At 40.9% G+C, this 10,305-nt stretch overlaps 1 protein-coding gene across 1 annotated transcript in view; it reads left to right on the top strand.

The window, feature by feature from the left end:
• LOC135094645 (nuclear pore complex protein Nup133-like) overlaps nucleotides 1-10,305 on the top strand; it is a 93,708-nt gene that overhangs the window by 29,228 nt on the left and 54,175 nt on the right. Inside the window, exon 3 of the mRNA XM_063994913.1 lies at nucleotides 2,508-2,607. The gene's annotated coding sequence lies outside the window, so the exon portion shown is untranslated. The remainder of the gene's footprint in view (nucleotides 1-2,507; nucleotides 2,608-10,305) is intronic.

Below are 10,305 nucleotides of genomic sequence, written 5' to 3' on the forward strand. Positions count from 1 at the left end.
ACAAACAAACACAGAAGAAATAATAGAGAAAAGAATAAACAAAGATAATCATGAAAAAGAAGACGAGGAGAATGTAAATAGAGAGAGAGAGAGAGAGAGACTAATTTTATACCCTATTGTGCTTTACTCCCTCAAGCACCCACCACCACCACCACCACCACCATCACCATCACCATCACCACCATCATCACCACACCCACGTCAGATATTAATTACAATTACTCTAATGGCAACGTTCAATTATGTCCAAGGAAGCGGGTTGCCCACCACCACACACGCGGTGACTGACGCGCGGCAGACGGGGGTTCGATGCTTCAATTACAGGTGAGGAGAGAGTTACCTAGCGGTCTAATTAGCTGCGGGTCTCAGGTTGTCTTAGGTGCGGCAGGGAAGCCAAGGTCAAGATCAAGATTAAGATTGCAGGGTTTCAAACGATGTGGCGGGAAAAGTAAAGTACAAGCTTGTGTGTGTATGTGTGTGTGTTGTAGTGGTATGATTCTCTCTCTCTCTCTCTCTCTCTCTCTCTCTCTCTCTCTCTCTCTCTCTCTCTCTCTCTCTCTCTCTCTCTCTCTCTCTCTCTCTCTCACCACCACCACCACCACACAAAAATCAAATTTAAATGCTAACCAGTAGTCCGTTTCCCGTTTATGTTTCCGTGTTGAGAGAGAGAACCACATTAATTATTTCCTGGTGTTAATCTCGCGGTGACAGCCTCGTCATGTCTCGCACCCCCTCACCTGCGTCCCCCTCGCCGCCACAAGCCCCAGAAATTGTTATATATTGTGTAATTTCACTCCTTCTGCACACTCTAGTTGGCGAGAAGCACAGTTACCAATCCCTCCTCTTCTTTTTTCTTTTCTCTCTCTCTCTCTCTCTCTCTCTCTCTCTCTCTCTCTCTCTCTCTCTCTCTCTCTCTCTCTCTCTCTCTCTCTCTCTCTCATCTGTGTATCTATTTTTTTTTTTTCTTTTTGACGTTTCCTGATGTCGATTTCTTCCCTCTCATAAAATTTCCCATAAAAGAGCTGTTATTTTCTCTATACTTCCATGAAAGACAATTTTACGTACCATCCTTACTAAAGAAACACGAATTTACAAGTGCACTGCTCCCAAAAACACTAATTTAAATTGTTACCTCCTTTTTACTATCCTTTCTCCTCTTTTGTTTATATATTCAGCGTATTTCTTTTGTTTTTCCTTCTGTAATATTAATAGTTATCGTTATTCCTTTGTTTCTTTGTTTGCCTCAAGTTGCTGCATCCTTTTTATTACTCTCTCCTCTTTTGTTTATCGTATTCAACGTATTTCTTTTGTTTTTCCTTCTGTAATCTTTATTCCTTTACATTTCTTTATGTTTGCCTTAAGTTGCTGCCAGTTCTTTATTGGACACTCAAATACAGCAACAATGATGAGAAACAGCCACTTTATTGCGTTTCTTCTCCGCTAATACTTTTAAGCACCGTTGCCTCGTAAAATTGACCTCTTTACAATTTGCGACACGCTGATGTGGGGAGGGAAGAAACGGGCCATCATTACAATCTTGATGATAGGAATGTTGGAGCGAAAAGGTAAGTACTGACATGCAGGCCGTGAATCCGGATATCCCCTCCCAAGCGTTCGTGTCAAAGCGGATTGGGTGTTTCCTTCTGCTGCTGTTACCCGGTAGACTGGCGCCGTGAAATATTGATCCCAGAATTATATTATCCTATGGTATTAAGATGGAAATGTTGATAGCAATGGAAGCAGGTGCTGGAAGAGAGTTTGTGATGGTGGTGGTGGTGGTAGTTGTTGTTGTAGATGTAATTGTTGTAGTAGTAAAAGTTGTTGTTGTAGTAGTAAAGTTATGTAGTAGTAGTAGTAGTTGCAGTAGTAGTAGTAATAGTAGTAGTAGCCGTTGTCGACGTCGTATTAGTATTAGTAGTAGTAGTACCAGTAACTGTAGTAAACGCTCAATAATAGCAGTAGAAGTAGTAACAGTAATAATAGCAGTAACAGTAACCACCACCACCACCACCGCCACCACCACCACCACCACCACCACGCGGGAGAACAGTGAACGAGGATACACGCATAAATTGATACCCAAAGAAGCGAGTAAGATCCGCCCTGCCGCCAGCCACTCGGGTTGTAAATCATGAGGCATAAATCTCTCCTAATCTTCCTCACTTAGCTCAAGAAATAGACGTCATTTTCAGGCGTGGGGAAAATTGCCCTCATTTGAAGCAACGTTTGGGGACAATTAACTTAAATTTCCCTTAAAACTATTTCCCCTGTAATTCTTCACTTCCTCGCGTTTGTCTCCTTTTTTTAATTCTTCTTTTTTTTTTCCTATTTGCTTGTTCGTGTTTTGCATTTTATCATACACATTGTCTCCCTTCATGTTATTTCTTTCTTTTATCTTTTTATTCTTAAATTTATCATATTTATAACCTTTATTTATCATATTCACTGTCTTTCTCACCTTGCATTTCTTTCTGTGTGTCTATAGTTTTACTCTTCCGTTCCTTCAGGTTTGCCTCAAGTGCCCGCTGACGTCAAGATTCACTCGACCTTCAGTGTGTGTCTGGCCATCAAGGGGGGTACATCTCGTCTCTCTAACGCCTCATTATGGTGAGTACCTGGAGTGTCTTTCGTCTCAACACCACACCTCTTTTTATAGTACAACTGGATGTATTTAATTTTTCTCAGTATTTTTTTTTCTCTTAATCTGAAATGGATTTTTATATAATTGTCTTTTAAAACTCACGTGATATGAAAAGAACAAAATCTTAATCTATCAACTTCTCTTTAACATTTTTATTCGTTTAGATTACATTTAAAATGGCCTTTTTTTTTTCATCTGTAATGTTTATTTTAATAGTTACCTTAAAAAACACACATGAAAAGTAACCCCGTTGATATGAAGGAAATAAAGACCTAATCTATTCAAAGCATGGAAAGGTGGTCTCGTGGATAAAATGGGAAGCAAAACAACATTAATATGAAACACACACAAAAGTGGTCCATTTGTAGAAGGAAGCAAAACATCAATCCGTCACAACACGCAAAGGAAACATAAAAAGTAACCCGTTGATAAAAAAAAAAAAAAGGAAGGAGAGGAAAACATGAATACACATTTACAGGCTGACATCAAACACGTGATTGGTGGACGCGCCTCCTCGTGTCCCCGCTGATTGGCGCAGGACGTACCGCTACTTCGCTCACCCGATTGCACGTAATGGGATGAAATTGTTGAAGATAATTGCTCTCCTTGCTGCTTCGCCTTGCAAAACGCTTCCCCCACTACGGTAATGATATCAATTTCTAGGCGTCATGGGCTCGCGGTCAGCTGAGACACGCAAAAATGAAAGGAGTACAAGAAACATGTCATGACAGACGGACGCGGTTGACGTGCGGTGTGTGGTGACGCGCCAAGTACCGCCCTGAATGAAGCTATAAAGGGCCGCGCCACCATGCCTCGGGACACACTGCGGCGAGTGATCGGGGGGCGACGACGTGAGGTAATGAGACTCCTGGCGCGGGTGACGAGGTGCAGGGTGACAAGTCATTACAGAGAGACAGACAGACAGGGAAGATTTTACTAGAAGAACTGATTATCTTTCTCGGATTGGAAATAAAAGAAATAATGGGAAAAACAGAGAAGAAAAATAATGTTTAGTGTATTTATTCAATTATAAATTCTAAAAAAAGAAAAAGAATAAAAAAAAAATGCGTCCTTCAGATTTTTTTCCAGGACAAAAATAAAAAAAACAATCGAGAGAGAGAGAGAGAGAGAGAGAGAGAGAGAGAGGAGAGAGAGGGAGAGAGAGAGAGAGAGAGATAGGTCAATTTACTACTAGCCTTGAGTGGGTGAAAATGTGTGTGTGTGTGTGTGTGTGTGTGTGTGTGTTTTGTGCAGAATTCATAGCTTCGCCATCTGTTTTTCTTCCTTCCATCAATCTTTCCTTCCCTTCCTTCCATCCTTCTCCCTTTCTCTTTCTCTTCCTTTGTTCTCTTCTCTCTTCTCACTCCTTTCCTCCTTTTCTTATTCCTTTCATTTCTCCTTTAATTTATCCTTCCTCCCTTTTACTACTTTCCTTTCCTTTCTTATTTCCACCTCCCTTTATCTACCTTCCCTTACCTTTCCCCTATTCCTTCCTTCTTATCCTCCATTTCCTCTCCGTTTCTCCCTTAATTTCTCACCCATCACCCATACTATTTTTTTTTACCTTCCTCACCTGTCTCAACCAATCCATTACCTTAATCACCTGAGAGAGCGTGCTGAAATCTTGCAAGTGACACGCCCTCAGACAGCGGGAGGCGAGTCACGTGGGAGAGTGGGCGTGGGAGAGGGGCGTGGGTGGTCTGGCGGGGCGTGAGTGACAGGCGTGGTGGGAGGTTGAGGGAGAGAGGGAGAGTAGGAAAGGTTTTGAGGCATTTGATAGTTTGAGAAGGGAGAGAGGGAGAGGGGGAGAGAGAGGCAGACAAACTATATAAACTGATAGACAGATGGACAGAAACAAACACACAAACAAACAAACAGTCAATAAGGAAATATTCATGAGATTGAAAAAATTTTTACCTTCCCCATCTCTCCCTCTCTCTCTCTCTCTCTCTCCCTCTCTCTCTCTCTCCTCGCGGTAACACATGCGGATACAAAACAGTCACATGCACTTTTCCGCACATTTAATAACCCGCGGCGGAGACGGTGAGAGCGACAAAAAACGGAGACAAAAGAGCATCGCGGTGGTTACTTGAGCTAACGATCAGAACTCCTGCGATAAGAGTCCCCTTGCGCATCCAAACCTCCTTGCTTGGTATCTGGTTCTTTATGCTTGGTTTTCGATTCATTTTTGTTAGTTTTCAATCCCCTTTCGCTTAGTTTTCGTATAATTTTGCCTAGGTCATTTTTTTTTTTCTTAGTTTTCAGTATCTTTTCCTTTGGTTTCGAATTCTTTTGTTTACTTTCAGATACCTTGTGATTTAGTTAACGAGTCCTTTTATTCTGATTTTGTTATCCCCTTGTTATAGTTTAATCCCTTCGTTTTGTTTGCAGCCCCTTCCTTCCCTAGTTTTCGATATCTTTCCTATAATTTTAAATATGCTGCTTAGTTTTCAATCCCTTTTCCTTAGTTATTGTTGTTGTTTTATATATATATTTTGCCTAGTTTTCGAACAGATATGTTTAGTAACCAATCCAACCCTGAGAAACTGAGACAGAGACTGAAGCAACGAGACCAAGAGAGAGAGAAACAGTTTTAACATATCTCGCTTGAGTCTCTACCCCTCACCTTCCCCCCTCTCCTACCCCCTCCCCCCATTTCTCAGGTGCCGCCCAAACACCTGGATTAGTGAGGCGAAAACACGAAACAATTAGTCTTCCAGGTAGCCAGCGCGGCCCCCATCATTCACTCCTGTCCGTCCACCTGAGTATTAGTTTCCATTAATTAGAAGCCATTGTCGCCCAGGTAAGGGGGGACTCAGGTAGCAGCCTCCCACAGGTGACACTTCTCCCAGGTAGAGTAATAGCCCTGGGTACAACAGTAGTAGATGGTAATTTTTTTTTTTTCATTTATATATACTTTGCTTGTAATATTGGCACTAGTATAAGTTTCTCTCTCTCTCCTCTCTCTCTCTCTCTCTCTCTCTCTCTCTCTCTCTCTCTCTCTCTCTCTCTCTCTCTCTCTCTCTCTCTCCTCTCTCTCTCTCTCTCTCTCTCTCTCTCTCTTATCTGGCTTATTTCGGTAATAAAAGCGAGCAATAGTTTTGTTTTCATGTTTATTTTGCTTGTTGTAATGGTAGTACTAGTATAACAAGCAGGAATGGTAGTTTTTTTTTTTTATCTATTATATTGCTCGTCTTAGTAACAGTAAATAGTATTCTTTTTTTTTTCATATATATACATCACTTGTTATGATAATACCGCAAATAGAACAGGTAAGAATAATAGTTTCTTATTCATTAATGGTTTATAGACCAAGGACGTTACATGGCAAAAAAAAGATATATTGCATTTAGTCTCGGTTTTCAATACACTTTTCAAACACGTAGATATACATTCACTTCTATCTGTCACACCCTAAACCTGAAAAACACGCACCGAAACCAGTCCAGTTATCCCATTCATCACATTTCCTCCGCTGTTCCAAGTCTCTTCACTGGACGAAGTAATCTGTAAGCAAATACTACCGGGGAGCTTCACGGCATAGAAAACGAGGAGTACAGATGACATAACGCCGCATGAAAATTTAAAAAAACTAGATCACTTTTTGCTGCGTCTGACCGCGTTGCCTTCGCTCCGTACATGAGACACGTTTATGAATGTTTGCACAGAGGCTTAGTGGCGTAGAGGAGCCGCCTTGCTCTGTACCTGGGGGAGTGAGAGTCTTCGGCGGTGCTTGACTAAACGGCTGACGGGGAAGAGGTGGCGCATCGACTGGACAAAGAACGGGTCCTTTGTCACCAGCGTCCCTCCCCTCGCCCTTCGCGCCGCCCCTGGAATATGACTAATAACCGCCATTTGTACATGTTTCTGGTGTACGTTCGTCTCCCGGCGGTTCAATACTCCAAATGGTGCGGCTAAGTATGAAAAATTGCGGCTCACAAAGGTGTTTAGATAGAGATTTTAATGCCCTTTCAATAGGTTCGGATCCTCATGGAATCACAATTACCCGCCGTGACTGGACAAGTTTGCTTCGTTTATAGCGCAATGTTGCCATCGCTTTCACATCCTGCCTTTGTCCGCCTCCTGCTCCGTCTTGGCCGCGAGTATCCATCTCGATCAAACGGTAACCAGGTGCAATAGTTAATTAATAGCATTGTTTTACCTGTCTGGCTCACCGGGATGTGAATGTGAAAGTAGAAGAGGAAATGTATATAGTGAGAGTAGGGGGGTCATTGCTATTCCATATTGAAAGGAAGTTCCCCGGAGACAGTAAAGGAATAAATATGTAAATGATAGCAAATTAAATGTATGTATGTATGTATGTATGTATGTAATTACCTGGAACTTAAACTGTATAATCTGTCACAATTATCGTTTCGTCTATGTTCGTCAGTTCTGTTTCTTTGTGTACGATATGTGGTTGAGAATATAATGACTTGATTGTCTGAAATACGATAATTACTCTGTGTTACCTAAAATATTACCATCTTGTGTTTTTTTTTGTTTGTTACGTCATCTCTCTCTACAGAACCTGAGAAGTAATAGATTCTAAAGATTTCTAAGTAGATCATAGGACGTAAGATTTAACGAAAAACAAAACAGAGACTCCAGGGAGATGAGAGCACGTAGAATTGAAAGAAACAGCAAAAAATACGCATTGTCAGTTGATGAGAGGACGTTAAGACTAAAAGAAGAGAAAAAAAACACAGTAGATTCTAAACACAGATTCTAAAGAGATCAGAGGACGTGTAATTGAAAGGAAAGAAAAAAAAAAGTAGATTCTAAAATAAATCACTCTAAAAAAATCAAAGGATGAGGAAAGAAAAAGAAACGAAAAAAAAAAATATATTAGATCTCGAAAAAAAAAGGATGTGAAATTAAAAGAAAAGATGAAAAAAAAACACAGTAGATTCTAAACACAGATTTTAAAAAGATCATAGTAGGTAGGACTGAAGAGACAACGAAAAAAGGAGAGATTCTAATGATTTCATGGGATTGAGATTGACGGGAAAGGCAAAAAACTATTGATCCTAAAGAAAACCAGAAGAAAAGAAACACGAAATTAAAACCAAGGACAGAAGTAAAAAGAAAAGGCAAGAACAATATTATGGGGAGATAAAAGCATGGAAGATTAAAGATAAATATAAAACACAGTAGTAAATATAGTGGGTTACTTTGCTGCCTTTTGTGTGATTGGTCGTTGTGTCACTTTGGGCATCATTTAAAAAGCACTTTACTCTCTCACCTTAACCATTTTCCAAGGCTACAGAGATGATAAGCCAGGTTCACAAGACTGTTTTTCCTGCTAATAATGTAGAAATCTTATTAATCTGTCACTGGAACCGTACAAAACACACTTAGAAACACGTGTCATTTTAACTAGAGGCTTTTTTGAATGTAGTGTAGATGCAATGTAGTGTTTCAGAATTATGGTCGTGAGCCTCAAGTCGCCAGGATGCTGTTCTTTTGTTGCATGTTTGTATTATTGCCCCGGCAGGATCAGTGTGTCTTGTCAGCAGATATATTCCAGTGCCAGAGGGGAGGGAGGGACCTAGTGACTGCTGCTACCCTGCCTCCTCCCACCCCCTCGTCTCCCTCCCTCTCTCTCTCTCTCTCTCTCGCTCTCTCTCTCTCTCTCTCTCTCTCTCGCTCTCCCTCCCTCAGCACCATCCTAACATCCTCTATTGTAAAGAAAATGTGTGTGTGTGTGTGTGTGTGTGTGTGTGTGTGTGTTGCAACATCCATTTCTTTTCATCTCTTCCTTTCCTTCCCTTCTTCTTTCTTTGTTTTTTTGTTTTGTTTTGTTTTGTTTATTTTTCTTGCTTCCTCTTATCGTCCTTTTCTTTTATTGTTTTCTTCCTTTTCTCGTTTGTTTGCTTCTCTTCTCCTGACTTTCTTTTTTTTTTCTTCCCTTCCCTTCGTTCGTTTTCGTCTTTTTTTTCATTTTTATCTTTTTTTCTTCTTATTTTCACTTTCCTTCTATTATATTGCATTTAATTCCCTTCTATTCTCCCATCACTTTCCTTCTCTTCTCTCCACATTTCTTTTCTTTTCCTTCCTTCTTTTCCCTTTCCTTTGTTTCCTTCTTTTCCTTCTTTTTTCCTTCCTCTTCCTTTTCTTTCTCTTTCTCTTCTATGATTGCATTACACAGGAAAAGAAATGTGATGTGTGTGTGTGTGTGTGTGTGTGTGTGTGTGTGTGTGTGTGTGTGTGTGTGATATCTCTCCCTCCCTCCCTCCCTCCCCTCCCTCCCTCCTTCCCAGCCAGCATCCTGTCACAGTAAGGAAAAGTTGTCTCTATCATCTTCCTTTCTCATTTTCCCTTTTTTTTCTTCTTTGTTTCCTCTTCCATGACAGAGTTACACACACACACACACACACACACACACACACACACACACACACACACCTTTCTCTCTTACTTTTTTTTTTTTGAAAAGGAAAAGAAAGGAGTGGAAAAAGAAGGAAAGGAGGATAAAGAAGAGAAGGAAAATGAAAGTGAAAGTGAGAGAAGAGAAGTGGAGGGAAGAGAAAGAAAGGGAAAGAAGGGGAGGGAAGGAAAGGGAATGAAGTGAAAAAGATACAAAGGAATGAAGGAAAATGTTTGCAGAAATAGAATTACTGACCAAATTTCATATTACATCTTTAATTTCCGTACTGAAGTGAAACCATGTAGAAAAATAACTGACAAAATTCACATTATATTTTTATCAATTGAAGTATATACAACGTTAACCATACAGAAATACTTCACACAATCGCCCCATTACCTCTATCGCGAGCAGGTGGCATGCGAGGCCCATATCATCGGCGGGCCACGCAGGTAGTACCCTCACCTGTAATCGCAACCAGCCAGGCAGTTATAGACAAGCGAGAACGACAGCAACTTTTAATGAATCAGACGGAGACGGTTAGTTCAGATCGACGTTGTGACAAATGAATAGTATCCGCTGTTACCTGTGGCGTGCGAGGTGAGTTAGTGTCTAATTAACGAGATTGGTGACTCCAGCCCACCTGTGTCCACCTGAGATCCCGCACCGCTGCCGTAACTCCAATCTTACCTGCCACGAATACCTAATGACCATGTGTTTTGCGTACCTGTGGCGCTCCAGGAGGTCTCCCTTTTGGAAATTAAAACCATAAGTGATTATTAACAGGGTAATCAGGGCACTGTCTCCACCCTTCTGATACCGCCACGACTCCTTCTCCTCCTCCTCCTCCTCCTCCTCCTCCTCCTCCTCCTCCTCCTCCTCCTCCTCCTCCTCTTCTTCTTCTTCCTTCTTCTCTTCTTTTTCTCCTCGTCCTCCTCCTCGTTGTTGTAATTGCCGTTTTCTTTTTTCTTGTTGTTGTTGTTGTTTTTGTTCTGTTCGCTCTTTTTATTTTTGTTGTTCTTGTTGTTGTTCTTTTCTTATTTGTTGTTCTATTTCTGCTACTACTACTATTGTTTTTGCTACTACTACTGCTGCTACTATTACTACTACTACTACTACTACTGTTTTTTTAATACCCTTCTATCGTTTCTTCTTCTTCTTCTTCTTCTTCTTCTTCTTCTTCTTCTGCGCCTCCAGTCTCGTCATAAATTTGGCAGATAAAGTAAATGACATTGTCTTTTGATATTGGTTCTTCTTCTCATCCTCTTCTCCTCCTTCTTTTCTTTTCTCCATT

Source organism: Scylla paramamosain, chromosome 46 (genome assembly GCF_035594125.1).
Source record: "Scylla paramamosain isolate STU-SP2022 chromosome 46, ASM3559412v1, whole genome shotgun sequence".
Taxonomy (NCBI): Eukaryota; Metazoa; Arthropoda; class Malacostraca; order Decapoda; family Portunidae; genus Scylla; species Scylla paramamosain.